General features: G+C 39.3%; 1 protein-coding gene across 1 annotated transcript in view; it reads right to left on the bottom strand.

Moving 5' to 3' along the window:
- IL1RAPL1 (interleukin 1 receptor accessory protein like 1) overlaps window positions 1-17,668 on the bottom strand; it is a 1,172,201-nt gene that overhangs the window by 1,143,140 nt on the left and 11,393 nt on the right. The window contains exon 2 of the mRNA XM_081125599.1: window positions 15,052-15,132. The gene's annotated coding sequence lies outside the window, so the exon portion shown is untranslated. The remainder of the gene's footprint in view (window positions 1-15,051; window positions 15,133-17,668) is intronic.

Here is a 17,668-nt window from a genome sequence, read left to right on the forward strand (position 1 = left end):
GTATGGAGAGGACCAATGTGACAGATTATCTTACTGGTACTTGACCAGAAAATTCTAGACTGGTTGATTAAGATTTTATTTCTACTAAAGGTTGGAACAGCACTTAGGTCAAGTATTAAATCTAGGTTTGGTATCATGGACTTTAGCAGAAGTGATGCAATTTTGGGTCTGTGGTTTTCTCTTTCACGTTATAAATCACAATATCCCACCTAACTAAAAGACTTTCCTAATATACCCCTTGCTCAGCTTCCAATTTAAATAAGACTCTTTAGCAGTATCACTTTTAGACCCAAGCAGAGAGGCCCATGCCCTGTCCCTCCCTTTAGAGGGTACAACTCTGGCATTGATCCTGCCAAGCCACTACCCATGAGCAAGGAATCTAGGGGAACCAAGGAAGTGCACATACCCAAAGCCTTTGTCTCCACATTTCAGACCATATCTGGTGCCCCCAAATTTAAAATGTCCTGCCCAACAGGCCATGGTCCCACTACTAGGGACTCTGTGGGCCTCTTCTTTTGGTTGAGTTTCTGAAGACAGAACCCACAGTGCTTGTATGTGCTCCCTACCCTTGAAGGAAGGTCAAGGTGCAGGTGTTTGAGGCAGGGATATGAGGGGGAAGGTAGATGGAACTTGAATATTAATGGGATGTATATGAGGCTCATTAAAGTGGAGGAAAGAGCCAGGAGTAGAAATAGCAGAGTGATGGGCCACACTTGGCAATCTCCTTTTCTTCTCTTGCCTCAATAAACATTACACATTAAACGTACACAATGTTATATGTCAATTACATCACAATAAGACTGGGGGGGAAAAGAAGTAAATCTACTTCTTAAACTCTAAGGGGTCAGCAAACTTTTTCTTATATGATAGATTTTAGGCTCTACAAGCCATGCAATTTTTGTTACAACTATTCAACTCTGAGGTCGCATCATGAAAGCAGCCACAAACAATATGAATAGGCATGGCTGTGTTCCAGTAAAACTTTTTTACAAAAACAGATGGTGGGCTTGATTTGGGCCCTGGACTTTTTACTGACCACCACAAGATCTATGTTTTCCTTACCACATTCTATCTCACATTCTACAGTTATCTGCTCTTCTTTCTTATCTCTACTTCGACAATTTGGGCTGCATGGTCAAATGTAGTGGAATCCAGACTGTACACTTTTACACATAGAAACAGAATTAAAACTCTGGAATGCCCTTCATGATTTAATAAGCAGCATACTACTAATGCTAATACAGCATTTAGCCCAAGGCCACATTTTTTGTTTAAAGCAGGATTAGGAAGCTCTGATATACAGACTAAAGGTGGCATATAATTGTCATTTGTAAGTCTACTCACCATGTTGCAAATTTGAGTCATGATTTGGCCTTAAATATATAACATATTCTTGTAATGCCAGGTCTTAGCAACATTTCTGTTAATAAGCAATGATTTAGTGTATACTTCTGGAGCTATAAAGGCAAATGAGACACACCCTTGCCCTCAAAAAGCTGACCCTTTAATGGAGCAAATTGTAAACTCCTTCAGGGAAGAGATTGTGTTTTCTGCTTCTTTGTACATCCCACACTTATATAGCAGGAGCTCAATAAATGATAGTTCTACTACTGCTCTCTCCAAAAGTTATGCAAAAGACACCTGGTGGGCAGCAGCTGAAGGTCCAGAGGAATATCTCAGCTGTGAGGCATTCCCACTGAGGCCTAAACCCCAGGCTGGGCTTCCCAGCCCAGAGCACCAGAACTGAGGAAGGTGCCCATATAACATCTGGCTGTGAAAACAGCCACGTTTCTGTCTGCCGGGGAGAGATGGCTAGAAATGCCGGCACCCTCTTAAAGAGCAAATGCACAAAGTTTCCTGTGCAACAACTCACCTTGGGCTCCAGCAGAAGGAGGGCAGAGTAGACTGGAGATGTGTGAGGAGAATCTAGGCTTATGGGCTCTTGAGATAGAGCTCAGAGGGCAACCCTATGGATTCCTGTGTCGAGTCATTCCCCAATACTGCAGAGGCAGACACTGACCTTCCAAGCAGCTTTTGCCTGATGGGAAGCAATTGCCCCAACCTGCTGGAAAACCTTTCACCCTACCCAGAGGAGTTTCTACAGCCTGAGGCTCATTAAGAGAATCAGATTAATCAGCCTACAGGCAGAGGCAGACCTCAGAGTGTTCTGAGTCTTTGCCTGATCTGCTTCTGGACCTGGGCCTTGAAAAAGCAGACTTTGGTGTGCATCTTGGTCCTGTCCAAATGCACCCAGCCCCAACAGAGGGGACCTTAAGCCATGGGTTGTTGATAGCTCCAAACAGCGTACTCAAGGCCAGTCACAAACAGCATCTGGCATTGGCCTGCACCAGAGACCTTCCAAAAAGACTCAAGAGTCCTAACAGGCTTACCTAATACATAGAAGCAAACCCAAATAGGCCGCCAAAATGAGGAAACAAAAAAACAAGCCCCAAATGAAAGAACAAGAGAAGTCTCCAGAAAAAGAGCTAAATAAAATGGAGATAAGCAATCTCTCAGATATAGAGTTCAGAATACTGATTGTAAGGAAGCTCAACAGCATGAAAAAAGATACGGAAACTATGAAAAATGACCAGTCAGCAATGAAGAATGACATAGCAGAAATAAAGAATACATTAGAAGGAATAAACAGCAGATTAGAGGAAGCTGAGGATCAGATCAGCGAATTAGAAGACAGGGTAGAAAAAAATCACTCAATCAGAGAACAAAAAATTTAAAACAATTAAAAAACAGGAAGACAGTCTAAGGGAGCTGTGGCACAACATGAATTATAACAATATTTGCATCATAAGAGTGCCAGAGGAGGTCAAATGTAAGCAAGGGTAAGAGAACCTGTTTGAAGAAATAATGGCAGAAAAATTCCCTAACCTGGTGAAGGAAAAAGTCACACAAATTCAGGGGGCACGGAAAGTCCCAAGCAAGAAGAATCCAAAGAGGCCCATGCCCTGGCCCATCATAATTAAAATGCCAAAAATATAAGATAAGGAGAGAATCTTAATGGCAGCAAGAGAAAAGCAATCTGTTACCTATAAAGGAGCTCCCATAAGGCTGTGAGCTGACTTCTCATCAGAAACTCTATAGGCCAGAAGGGAATGGCATGAATTATTTAATGTAATCCAAAACAAGGATGTGAAACCAAGACTACTCTATCCAGCAAGAGTTTCATTCAAAATAGATGGTGAAATAAAGAGCTTCCCAGACCAAAAAAAAAAAAAAAAAAAAAGACTAAAGGAACTTATTACCACCAAACCAGCATTTCACAAACTGGCATTGCAGGAAATGTTAAAGGGACTGCTGTAATAATAAGAAGAAATATAGAGAGAAACATAGCCATAAAGAATTAAAATGGCAATAACTAAGGACCTATCAGTAATAACCTGGCTCAGTGGTTGAGCATCAACCTAGGATCCAGGAGATCATGGTTCAATTCCTGGTCAAGGCTCACGCCCGGGTTGTGGGCTCAGTCCCCAGTCGGGGGCATGCAGGAGGCAGCCAATCAATGGCTACTCTCTCATCATTGATGTTTCAACTCTCTCTCTCTCCCTCTCCCTTTCTCTCTCTGAAATCAATAAAGATATATATATTTTAAATAATAATAATAACCTTAAGACTTTAAGGGAGAGATCAACAGCAATACTGTCATAGTCATGGACCTTAACACCCCACTGACTTCACTGGGTAGATCTTAGATCAGATGGATTTAATTGATATTTACATAAGGTATCACCCCAAAGCTGCAGAATATACATTCCTCTCAAGTGCACATGGGTCATGCTCAAAGATAGACCATGTGTTAAGACACAAAACAAGTCTCTACAAGTTCAAGAAGATTGAAACCCATGGAGACTAAATAGAATGTTATTAAACAATGAATGGGTTATCAATAAGATCAAGGAAGAAATCAAAAACTTCCTGGAAACAAATGAAAATGAACACACAACCACCGAAAATCTATGGGACACAGCAAAAGTAGTCCTGAGAGGGAAGTTCATAGCACTGCAGGCCTACCTCAAAAAACAAGAAAATTTTTTAGTAAACTCTCTAACTTTACAACTTAAAGAATTAGAAAACTCTCCTGTGAAGCCATCCAGACCAAGGCTTTTGATTGCTGGGAGATTTTTTATTACTGCTTCAATTTCATCAGTTGTTATTGGCCTATTCAGGTTTTCTGATTCTTCCAGATTCAGTTTTACATGATCTCACTCATATGTGAAATCTAATAAACAAAATAGACTGAGGAACAAAATAGACCCAGAGACATAGAAGCATGGAACAGACTGAGGAATCTCAGTGGGAAGGCAGGGGTGGGGGAGTGGGTGGGGAGAGGTTAACCAAAGAACTTATACGCATATGTGCATAAGCCAAGGACACAGACAATAGTGTGGTGAAGGCCTGGGGGAGAGGGGGGATGTGGGATGGAGGCGATCAATTGGGAAAAAGGGAGATATCTGTAGTACTTTCAACAATAAAGATAAATTTTAAAAGATAGAGAGAGACCTGGTAGAAATTCACCAGACCCCTAAGCAATTGGCAACTGCACTTCCTCTGTAGCTAAGATGTAGCTAAGATGTTCAAACCCTAAGAGAGGAATTTGCTCTTTTAATGTACTAAATTATTTTCATCAAATATTTGTTGAGGTGGCCAACGTCTTCTCTTTTCTATAAAAAACTTAAAGAGACTTATTCGAGGGAGAACACTAACTGAAGGAAGTGTCTAACATGAAGTGGTGATAGGGGTACTGATTTATTTTGTTAGGTCACACTCTCGTTGTCCTGTGGCATTGTTGAGGCAACCAAGATATACAGTGCATGTCCATTAGCCAGCACTGCTTTTTGAGGAGCTCACTTTTCCCTCTCCATTCTTGCTGCTCAGTGTGAGGTTCGCAGGGCAACAATATAGGCATCATGGTATCATCTGGGAGTGTGTTAGAAATGCAGAATCTTGGCTCTATCCCAGATCTACTGAATCAAAATCCCCTAGGTGATCCCTAGGCAATACAAGTTTAAGAAGCACTGACCTATAGTACTATATACGATTCAGTTCTCTCTCCCTGAGCAGAGCAAGGTAACATACTCAGCGAGGATACATTACTTTCCATTAACATCAACTTCTTGCTAAAACAGAAATTAAGGTAAAGAATGTTAGTATTCTTTCATCTAGAACTACAAGTAACAAAATAACGCCCACTGCTCTCCGTGTACTTTGCATGTAGAATTTTCGCCTTTACTAGAAAGCACTGACAAAGTCAATTCTTCATGGATTTATTTCTATGCCTGAGCCCTTATTGGCATTCACCTGCACTGCTGACTGTGGCAGCATGCCCGGGTTCACCACTAAAATGCCTACTGTAATATAGGATCACCAGCAACAAGATGCTGGAAATTGGCCAGTTTCATAGCCTTTCTTGTCACAAGGTTACTTGGATGGGCAAGGCACACAAGGGGAATGGGGAACAACAGGATGTCCCAGCAGCCTGCTGCACAGCATCTGAGAGAATGAAGTCGAGTAGAGAAAAAAGTAAAACCCAAACACAGTGAAAAACAATTTTGAACACTGTAATCAAGCCAAGTACTGTTGGGAAAAATCCTATCAGTGAGGAGTGTACAACAACCAAGAATGTGTTGGCAGACCATAAAACTGACTGGAAGAGCTGCAAACAGCTTCCAACTCTGCACATTAAATTGGCACGCACAACTGTGGGTTGTACAAAATCCATAAGTGAAATTTCATTCATTCAATCAATCAACTATTTATTCATTGGGATCTGTTATGACAAGGCCTGTATGCTGGACTAGTTTCTGCAGATATGTCTCAGGACTTTAGAAGGACTTTAGAGGTCTCTCCTGTTAGAAACTTTCATTCTAACAGGAGAGACAGACAAATAAACCGATTATAGTAAAATAAGTGCTTTGACAGGAAACTGTATTCTAATCATTGTGGGTGTGGGGTAGGGCAGCGGGAGGGGTATAGGATGACACTCTAACAGAAAAGTTAAGGAAGGCTTAACAGGGGACACCGATGCTGGGTATTGAAGGATGAGTAAGAGTTTTCCAGGCAGAAATTAGTGAAAAGCATATACTAGAGAGAGGTGTGTGTGTGTGTGTGTTCAGCACTGTGAAATAATATGCAGGATGTAAAGTCACTTTAACCAAAGTGAGAAATGAAGTTGAAAAAAATTCTAAATCCAGATTGTAAAATAAATTCCTGTCAAGCTAACTCTTTTAGAGTAAGCACTAAGCACTTAGGGGAAGGTTTTAAACAAAGGAACAACAGGATCAGGTATAAAGTTAAAGACTGATAAAGGTCATTTTACATAGATAACAGTAGTTAATAGTATTACTTATGGATCAAAAAGAACAGCAAAGATAAGAACAACAATGTGGGGGGGGGCTCTGTGTGGAACTTGGAGAGCTAGAAAGAAAAAAATGGGTAAAGGGAAAATGTATAATCAAATACGCCTCTCAAAGGGATATTGGATATTCCCGCATTCAAGCAGCTACTTTGTGCTAGCCACTCAATAGCTTTTCTTGAAGCAATAATAAAGGAAGCCTTGTTCATCATTGCAGCTGGCTTGATCCGCCCAGTTTACAATTTCCCCAAACTCAATCACTACATTTTTCCCCTTTTCTACATTAAGGACTATTGCAATTTGCATTTGATATTAGATTCAAAATTGCAAATTAAAATATGTCACTTATTTAAAACATTCACATCCTAATGTCAGTCTGAACTTGGTACTGTCCATTACATGTTACTATTTCATTCTGTAAAGAACGGGGTGGGGGACAGCATTTCTGGAAGGTGCATCACTTTTAGAAGTTATAAAAGATAAAAATATTTTTTTCCAAATCATTTTGCATTTTCTCTACTTCCTTCATTAAAATGCACATCTTAAATTATGTCCATTTTGGGGCTTTTAAATTTTGGTTGTAAAAGTTGCCAATAAACTGAAAGTAAAATGTTCCTTTAAATGGGCTATCACAAATCATAGATCATCAATTGTCCTAATATGTTGAGTTTTTGAAGGATAATTACAAAACCATATATGTAACTTGACTAATGGCTCTTTGCTTACAAAAGTTATGATTCAGATATATGCATTTTGTAGCTACCTAACTTCCATGCTTTGATAGTAGTATTGTTTTAATACAGTCAGTCATGAACAGCAATGATTACTCTTTCTCTGGAGATTAAGGTAAGTGGTAAAGATTAAGGTAACATATTTTCTCAGGTAGAGACAGTAAATGAGAACATAATGATATCTATTTAGATTTTACTATAGTCTAAATATCATTTTAAGTGAAATGGTCATTCAGGAACAACCAGCAAAAATCTTGTGTATTTTGAGAGGCATGTTGCAATGTTTGGCGAGCGATCATATGGAAAGTGTTCTATAAATTTACTGGTGCTTTCAATGTATAAACAGCATCACTGGATTTCAAACTATTAAAGAACTGGGCTTCAAATCAAAGGAGAGAATGTACTTACCTGGCACCTAAGTAGATCATATGATACCACAGCTACCCACAATAGAAAGCCAATAAACATAAAGATATGATCTAAAGTCAAAGCAATCTGCACAAGGCCCCAAAGCTATGTGCTCGGATCTGCTGCAGTAGGACAACTAAGTATCGACAGATTCACGGCACCTTGTACTTGTACAGACTCAAAGGCATTCAGGCCCCTGTTGCGCCCTCAGGAGAGAAACTTTAACTACAAAGGAACAAAATCAAATTTTGGAGATTAGAACCCCTGCACAGAAACTCTTCAGATCCTGTCAGATCCTGTACAGATGGACTCTGTTATGTGCGTGATGAACATAGCCATTAACTATTACTCACTCCCGGGATTTTAATAGAAGGATCACATCTATGTAAACATGGCTTTTTTCTCAACCCACTAGAGATTCTTGAACCCGCCCACCAGTAACTATTCTGAAATATTCAAACTCCATCCACCCACAATCAGCAGAGGAGTACAAAGTGAAGTGAGCACGAGTGGCAATAAAACCCCTAGAAAAAGTGGTTCTTGCTAAAATAGTTAGAAGAAAACTTACAATGTTTAGCTATATGGTAACAACCAGGCAATAATGGGAAGCTTGCTATTCTTCTCTTTTCCCCTCCCTCTTCCACTTCTCCCTCATTTTCTGCTGGTAAAAATAATTAATGAACTTTAGCAGGAATAGGTAAATATCTAAACATATCAAACTTGGAGAAAAGAGATGAAGCTGTATGGAGAACACCCCCAAAAAAATGCATGAATAAGAAAAATGGCAATAGATGCATTCACAAAATATTTAGTGAATTCCAGAATCAACATTCTTTAAATATTTAGTAGAAGAAAAAAATATATAAGTGTATCATTCACCCTTGACTTAATGTAAGCCTCTGCATCTATAGTTAGAAATCCACAGAATAAACTATGGGCACATTCTGTTATCTAGTTTAATTACACAAGGCTTGGCAGGCAGTAAAACATTTGTAAATTATCTGGAAAAGAGTAAGCTATATGAACGAAATATAGAAGAATGGATGCATTTTATTAGAATAGGCAACTGATGATTGGGAAAGAGACAGAATGAGAACACCCATTCAATAGTCAGAAACAATACTTTTTGTTTTGACTTACAAAAGGCTTCCAGTTATAACTATTTTTCAGTGTTTTTACAAATAAAGATAGAAAAATAAAGTATTTCTTTTCTATTGAATCCTGCACAATAAAACCTCCATTTGTGATGATGCACATAAGAATATCTCATTACAATTATTATTTTTTCTACTTATAAAATGTGGAAAAGAACCAAAAAATTTAAATATGTTGAACAATCAAAGCTGTCATTGGAATCTACAAAAAGAAAATTGGTTATTCATAAAAATGCATTGTGGGAATATCATTTTTGTCAGCTCTTTAACTCGGGAAGTTCTCAGTAATCTTGTAAATGATCTTAATGCAATATTTAAAACATTTCTTATGTTAGAGAATATTTAATTACCACTAACTTTTTTTAATTATATGAAGTTTACTTGATATAAAGTAAAAAGAACAGTGTCAATTTATTTTACTGACATATGTTAACTCCTGTGACACTTAATTTCTTCCTTTTTTAAAAAAAATATCTTTATTGATTTCAGAGAGAGGAAAGAAGAGAGAGAGAGAGAGAGAGAAACATCAATGATGAGAGAGTCATTAATCGCCTGCCTCCTGCACGCCCCCCGCTGGGGCTCGAGCCCAGAACCTGGGCATGTGCCCTGACTGGGAATAGAACCTTGATCTCCTGGATCTTATGACAATGCTCAATAGCTGAGCCACTGCTGGCCAGGCAATATCTTTCTATTTTTTAATTAAATGTATTGGGATGACAATGGTTAATATGAACATATAGGTCTCAGGTGTGGGGTTTTATGTTACAAGATCTGTATATTGCTCTGTGTGCCACCACCCAAAGTCATATCTTCTCCCATCACCACAGATTAACACCCCCTTCAGCCCCCACCCCCTTCCCTCTGGCAACAAAAACACTGCTGTTTGTGTCCACAAGTTTCAGTTTTATATCCCACATGTGAGTGAAATCATATGATTCTTAGCTTTTTTCTGACTGACTTATTTCACTTGGCATGATATTCTCAAGATCCATCCATGTTGTGGCAAATGGCAGTGTTTCACCCTTTCTTATGGCTGAGCAGTACCGATCATGTACATGTCCCACATCTTCTCTACCCAGTCCTCTATCGCAGGACATTTTGGTTGTCTCCATGTCTTGGCCACCGTGAGTAATGCTGCAATGAACACAGGGGTGCATATATCTTTGTGAATACATGTTTTCGAGTTTTTAGGGTATATACCCAGGAGAGGGGTTGCTGAGTTATATGGTAGCTCTATTCTTAATTATTTGCGGAATCACCAGACTGCTTTTCGTAGTGACTGTACCAATCTCCATTCCCCCTCCAACACTTGTTATTACCTGTCTTGTTGATAACACTCACTCTAACAGGTGGGAGGTGGTATCTCATGGTAGTTTTTATCTGCATTTCCCTAATTGCTAGTGAGGTTGCGCATCTTTTCATATATCTATTGGCTTCCCCTATGTCTTCTTGGGAGAGGTGTCCGTTCAGGTCCTCGCCCACTTTTTGATTGGGTTGTTTGTTTGGTGTTGAGTTTTATGAGTTCTTTATATAGTTTGGAAATTAAACCTTTGTTGGAGCCACTGTTTGCAAATATCATCTCCCATCTGGTTGGCTGCCTGTTTGTTTTGTTGTCAGTTTCTTTTGCTGTGCAGAAGCTTTTAAGTTTGATACAGTCCCATTCATTTAGTTTTGCCTTTACTTCCTTTGTCTTTGGGGTCAAATTCAATTTCTTGATCCCCTAATATGTATCAAGCCTGGTGACAAAATCCTTTAACTGCATCGTCTTATTTAAATCTTCACAACAGTACCTTTAGGTATTGATAATTGTTATCTCGATTTTATAACAATATTTACTCATTTAACAATTTTTCACTAAATTTGAATCATTCTTAGTGAACTAAACGACAAAGATTCCCCCCCCCCCCCATGGAGCTAAAACTCTAGTAATAATCAATAAGCATAACAAAGAAGTAACTGATGAAAAATGTTACAAGGTAAGAAGTGCCTAGAAAGAATTCAGAGCCAAATTCCTTGAAGGGGGTATGTGGTAGGCAGTTAGACAGACATTAGCAGAGGAAGGACATTGAGAAGGTCACCAGGGTGGAAAGTCCTGGTGCCTAGCAAGGGACAATTGTAGGGTGGGACCTCATCCCCAGGGTGACCTTTTCTCTCCTAGCATATCAATGATCATGCGGTCTGGACCCCCTTTCCTCCCTAGAGATAACATCTAGGCCTCAGTTGTAGTTCAGCTTCGGGCCCAGAAAAGCAATAAAACCAGACCAGCAACCCAATGGCTGACCTCAGGACCAATCAATCAGTGGAGACCAAGACCCTGAAAGGACACACCTGGAAAGCTGCTGAATATTCTATTGAGATCTTCCCCTGGGACCTCCCTTAAGATCTCCACCCTTAAAACCTTAGGAGAAGGACCCAGCAAGCTCTCTGTCCCAGGAGCTCACCAGAGCCTTTTCTTTTCCCTTTCCACAGCCCTTCCACTCTGGTGCTTTACCATTAGCTTCCTCACTCCCAAGCTCCAAGGGCCCTTCCTTTACCTCTATAATTTGTTTCCTAAGCCCCTTTCTTCTACGAATTATTTCTTCTACAAATTACTTCTTCTACCTCTGTGATTTTATAAATACATGCCTCTTATAGTTGGAGTCTTGGCTCTGAATTCTTTCCCATCCAGAACTCAAGTACCAAGGTTGCTGAGCCCAGGTCCAGTCTGATCCCATGGGTCTAACACCTGGTGCTGTTTCTGCTACCAACAACAGTTGCATTGCAGTTTTAGAGGGTGTGGTCAGGGTAGCTGACCCATAAATGCCAAAATGACACATAATGGACAAAATTGATAGAGGTGAGAAAGTTAATCCTGAGACTTCTGGAAAATAATGCTCCAGATAAAGAGAACAGCCAGCCCTGGCTTGAGAGTCATCCTGTGGACCAAAAGGTTGAGGTTTGATCCTGGTTGTGGGCTCAATCCCCAGTAGGGGGCTTGCGGATAGATGTCTCACTCTCACATCGATGTTTCTCTCCCTCTCCCTTCCTCTCTCTCTAAAAAGCAATTTAAAAAATCATGAAAAAAGAAAAAGAACAGCCAGTGTAAAGGTCCAAAAGCAAGAACTTACTTACCCGTCATGTTCAAAGACTAGCAAGTTTAGGATGGAGAGAAATAAGAAAGCGAGAAAAAACTGGGTGAATAGCAGAACTGAAGTCAAAGGAGGAATGCAGGCCAATGTTCCTAGGTGATTCTAAGTACAGTTTTTTGCTTTTACTCTAAGTAAAACCAGCAACATTTGCAGAGCTTTGAGCAGTAGAGTGACATGTCTGCCTTCCATTTTCAAAGGACAATTATAATTGCTGTGAGGAGAGCAGGTTGTAGAGGGCAATGGTAGGGGTAGGGAGTCCGTTTGGAGGTTACTACTGCAATTAAGGAAAGAGGTAATGATTGCTTCAACAAAGGTAATGATAGAAGAGGTGGTGAGAAGTGGGTAAATTCTGGGTATGTGTGAAGACAGTACCAACAGGGCTTGATATCGGATGTGGTGTGTGAGAGAGGGAGAAGCATGGTGGATGATTCCAAGATTTTTGGCCCGAACAGATGAAGGGATAAAACTGACATCAACTGAGATGGGAAAACTGAGAGTAGAGTAGGTTTGGGTGGGGCAAGAGAAGTTCAATTTTGGACAAGGTAAGTGACAAATGTCGAATAGGTGGTGATAGCAAGTAAGCAGTTAAATGTATGTTTGGAGTTCAGGAAAGAGAACAAGGTGGGGATATAATTTTAGAAGTTGGTAACAGAAATGGTGTTTACAGCTATGTGAGTGGATGAAATCTCTAAGGGGTGAGCGTAGACTGAGGAGATGACCCAGAAGTGAACCATAGGGCACCCCGACATGAAGAAGAGAGAAGGGAACAGACCAGCAGAGCAGACTGAAAAGGAGCACACAATGAAACACAAGTTAAACTAGGAAGAGATTGTGTTACCCTGAAAGCCAAGGCATGACCCATTGTACAAATGCTGCTCACAAATTAGTAAAATGAGTATGGAAAATTCACTATTGGGTAGAGGGAGAAAAGTAAAGAATCTTAGCTGCTATATTTTAACAATATAGCACAGGTTAAAATATTAAAATAATAAAGATTACTATTTATTGTGTAGCTACTATTTGTGAAGCGCTGCACTGTATGCTTTACAATTATTAGTTTTACTTTTTCCCCATAATCCTAAAGCAGTAATTTTCAAACTTTTTCATTTCATGGCACACACAAACTAATTACTAAAATTCTACGGCACACCAAAAAATATATTGCCGATCAGTACCCTGACTAAACAGTCAGGTATTGCATGTTTTAAAAATTCTTATAGCACACCGGTTGAAAATCGCTGTCCTAAAGATAAGCATTATTTTCTCTTTAGAGATTTGGAAACCAAAACTCTGAAATACTAAGTGACCTGTAAAAGGTCCCACAGCTAATAAATGTTAAAGCCTAAACTGGAGCGCAGGCTTACTTTGATACTAATGCCAATTCTAGTACACCATGATACCTTCTGCAATCAGGAGAGGTTATATTAATACTAGAAAGGAAAGTAGAAATAAAAATTCAATGTTTTTTTAAAAGCTTCTTCATAACAGATACTTATATGTAGGGGAAAAAACTATGAAGCTAAAAATATGACTTTTGTCACATTATAATTTATTTTTAAAAAAAATAGCTGCCTAAAATAGGCTCCAGTCTATTTCTGCTTCACTCACCTTAAAAATTATTGTCAGCCCTGGCAGATGTGGCTCAGTTGGTTGGGCATCACCAGGTGCACCAAAAGGCTGCCGGTTCAATGCCCGTCAGGGCTGGTGCCGGGGCTGTGGGCCCAATCCCTGCTAGAGGGCACGCAGGAGGCAGCCAATTGATGTTTTGCTCTCACATAAGTGTTTTTCTCTCTCTCTCTCCCTCTCCCTTCCTTTCTCTCTAAAAATCAATGAAAATCTTTTAAAAAATTATTGTCATAATAATGGTCCTGAAACATTGTTTTCTTCATTACTGATGTAACCAAAACCTTTGGCTACAAGTTCCAAGTCCTGAGCTTGGCTCTCCAGGTATTTGATCAACTGACCTGGCAGTTTGGAGCATGTGGTGGGCCTGTGTTCTGGCTTGAGGGATGGAATAGATATTACCTTTACTATATAAATAACATTGCATCATGAACAAAACCTTTATGATGCAAAGGCCTTATATCTACCAAGCTGGGCGAACTGTGTTGCTTCATAAAACGCCCCTTTCTCCTATTTCATGCTGAGACCAGGACACCTTGGGAAATCCTCCCTCTTTCCTCTCTCCCTCCCTCTCTTCCTTCTATCCTTCCTTTTTTTTGATAATTATTGAGTCATACTATCGGCCAGGCACTCTCCTAGGCACCAAAGAGAGGGGATGAACCGGACAGATGAGCTCCTATCCTCTCAGCCTTATATTCAAGTGAGGGAGACACACAGAAGTAAAATTTTTTAAATGGTAAATTTGATGAGAAAAAGATATTGCTAGTGGTGGCTTGGGAACACATAAAATTCCTAGGAAAAACAGTCCTCTCTGTGGTGGGGAACACTTAGCATTCAGAAATTAAAGTTATTTCAGTTAGCACTTGGGAGTCAAGAGACTTAAAGAACTGTTTAACCAAAGGCAGAAGTACATCAGAGGCAAATTCCATATACCTCAAAGAATTGCCAGGAGCCACAAAGTCCTTGGTTTAAGCTTACTGTATTCAATGATCAGTGTTTTGATTTGGTCATTGAGGTTAGAATTCAACACATTTTGTGCATTGCTCTAAGTTACCCCACACTTTAATATTCCCAACATAAAATTAGAACAGGTCTTACACAAACAAATCTTCTAAGAGGCTGTCCTTTAGTATTAAATAATTTCCAGTTACCTTTTGAGATTCTCCAAAAGTAAATGTATGTACATACAAATACACATTTTGGGTGCTATAATTCATTCTTGGAGTGGTAAGGATTTAATTATAATAGCCAGGTCTATTTAACATTTGTATCTTATCTAATGATTCCAGTGAAGCTAAATTGAACTATCAGTTTTCTTAATATCCTTCAGGTTCCAAAACCTTGACTGAAGCTACATGATGAGGCTTTATCATATGTATTCTTTTTATACTTTTGTAATCATAGCAATAGTAAGATTAACACTAACAATAAAACTAATAAGATTGGGCTAGAAGGAGTTCTAAACTAATATGGATGGGTTTAGATATACTAGAAGTTCAACCTTTGATTCCAGGAAATTGAGAGAGTCCAAGGAAAATGCTTAGAGCAATAACTCACACCTTCTCTGATTATGACCTTAAGAAATTAAGGCTAATTTTAATCTTGGAAACAGGAAATTGTAATTATTTTTTTCTACTTACAAATATAGATGAAGTTTAAGTAGCTTCTGATGCAGTCTGTTCCAATAGGGATCACTCATCTCCCGTACCACCTACATAGCTCTTGAGTAGGAAAGTTAAAATAACATGACTTAGTTTCAGGGATGTGACATTGTATGCAAAGCTAAAATCAATTGACTCAGATCTATGAAGATAAAAATAAAGTGTATTGTGCACAAAGAGCGTGATGCAAATAGTAAAAATAGAACAACTTATGATCCTGGGGCCTTAAAATCATATTGAATGAAAAAAAATATATATATAGTAAATATATTGAGATGTTGAAATCTCCACATATTTGAAAAAATGAAACGTATACATCAGTAAACACAAGGGGAGTATTGTAATTAATGGAAGAGGAGTACTGTCTTCATAGAGTTCTTAGTCTTTTAAAAATACCATAAACTTTTTTAATTACAAAAGAAATGCCAGAACCAGAAAAGGAATGGGTCAGTTGTTTTAGAGCAGGCCTGGTGGTAGTGGTAAGAAGTACCTTTTTCTTTTAAGACAGATCTTTAAAATGCTTAGCAGTGTACATCTTTCATTGCTTTGGCAATGAGTAAATCACTCATTCTAGTGCTTGCATTTGGCATCAGGCAGGTAGATAACCTGGGATTATTTGCTGAACTGAATAGAGTTGATCATCTAGTCAAATATCAGGTCAAGTGAGGGAAAAAATAGTCAAAGTGCTTGTTTATTAAAGCAAATATCAGTTAATGGTTAATTATTTGAGTTATAATATAGATATTTTATATATCTGCAAGGAAGCATACTAAGTTCATTCCTATTCAAGATTTCTATGATTTAATGAGTGGTTTCCCATTCAGACACAGCCGCTAGTTCTAAACATTACTGGCACAATTGGTCTCAGTGTGTTCAACTTGATTGAATGTCTTTACAGGAAATAAAAAACAGAAGGTACTCCCTGTCACCTCACTAGGGCTGAAGAAAGCATTTAGAAATGGAAAGTAAAGGCACTTCCCTCACATTAACGAAATAAATTAATATTTTTACATAATATTAAAGTGAATAGTGTTATATGAAACCCTTCCCTTTCAGGGAAAATTGAACTGGAGGCTATATTATTTCAGTGATTTCAAATTCACCATGTTCAAAACTAGGCCTCCACTAATGCAAAGCACAGACTGACTGACGCTGATGAAACACTGCTTTCACTCTGTTGTGTACCGTAAACTACATTCATCTCATTCCACTGCCACTCAGCTCAGAGTCTTGCCTTCTGCCAACTTTCACTGTCCCTCTACAGCCTTGTCCCACACACAATCCATACAGCCTTGTCCCACACACAATCCAAACAATTGTCTTATTAGCTCTGGAATTCAGAAAACTTGTCCTGGAGCTACTCTACTCCATTTCCTTGCCCCTACCCTGACCTTTCCACCAACTCCTCCTCATAACTTTATAATCAAGCACATAAGCCACCAACAAAAATGGGTCCTATGTAAACACTCAGGGACTGGATTTTCAACTCCGTCTTTTGCCCTGTGGAAGTCCAGGGCACAAAGGAGATGCTCATTAAATATTGATGGTCTGGTAACTTATTAATTATAATATGGGTTCAACTGTATTCTTCAAAAAGCCACATTCTCTGAAATTTACTACCTAGAGCAAGGTCTTGTACTCAATAATATTTAGTGTCTTTACTTCTTTAAACAAATATTTAAGATTTTCCAGTATCACCTAAGTAATTGCTGTGGTACTGTTGCAGCATGCCTCAGGGGACAAGGAATGCAATGTCCTTCTCACAGCTTCCACATACCTCTGTTTCCCTCTTCATGGACCATGGACTCATCCTGCAGCTGAGGGCTCACAGCTGAGTCACTCACTGGGAACTGCCACCAGCAGCTGCAGGAAAGTGTCTTACTCAAGATTATACACCCTCCCCCAAGGTAGTCCATGGCCAGGGACTACCTGATGTGCGAATAGAAAACCTCGATTTGTGAGAAATTTGAAGGACCAGTAGGATCTGCTAAAGCCTCAGTAGCACCCATATTTCAATCAGTTTCTTCCTCTGCCTTAGAAGCAGCTAAACCTTCTGTTTCCCGGGGACCCAACAGAACACATCTGTCTTCCCCACTAACCCATAAGGTTTTGATGGCAAGAACTGTATTTAACATCTTCAGCCTGTGTTAGGCACAACCCTTACAATAGATGGGGCCCTCAAATAGTATTTCTTTTTTAAAAAATGCTTTTATTGATTTTAGAGAGAGAGAAAGGGAGAGGAAGAGAGAAATATCAATTGGCTGCCTCCTGCACACCCCCTACTGGGGACTGAGCCCACAAACCGAGTATGTGCCCTGACCAGGACTTGAACAGGTGACCTCTTGGTGCACTGGAAGATGCCCAGCCAACTGAGCCACACCGGCCAGGGCTCAAATAGTATTTCTTATTCATTCACATGGAGTTAATCAATTAAAATGCATATTGGAAGGAGTAATTCTGCCAATTTAATAGGATTAAAGTGATACTGTTGTAGTGATCTGCTTATTATTTAACAAGAAGGGAGTGAAAGATGAGACCAAAAGATACAGACATGCCATTTACACAGCTTTGCCAAAAAGCTGCATTTAACATTCTC

The sequence above is a fragment of the Miniopterus schreibersii genome (genome assembly GCF_964146895.1).
Source record: "Miniopterus schreibersii genome assembly, chromosome: X".
Classification (NCBI taxonomy): Eukaryota; Metazoa; Chordata; class Mammalia; order Chiroptera; family Miniopteridae; genus Miniopterus; species Miniopterus schreibersii.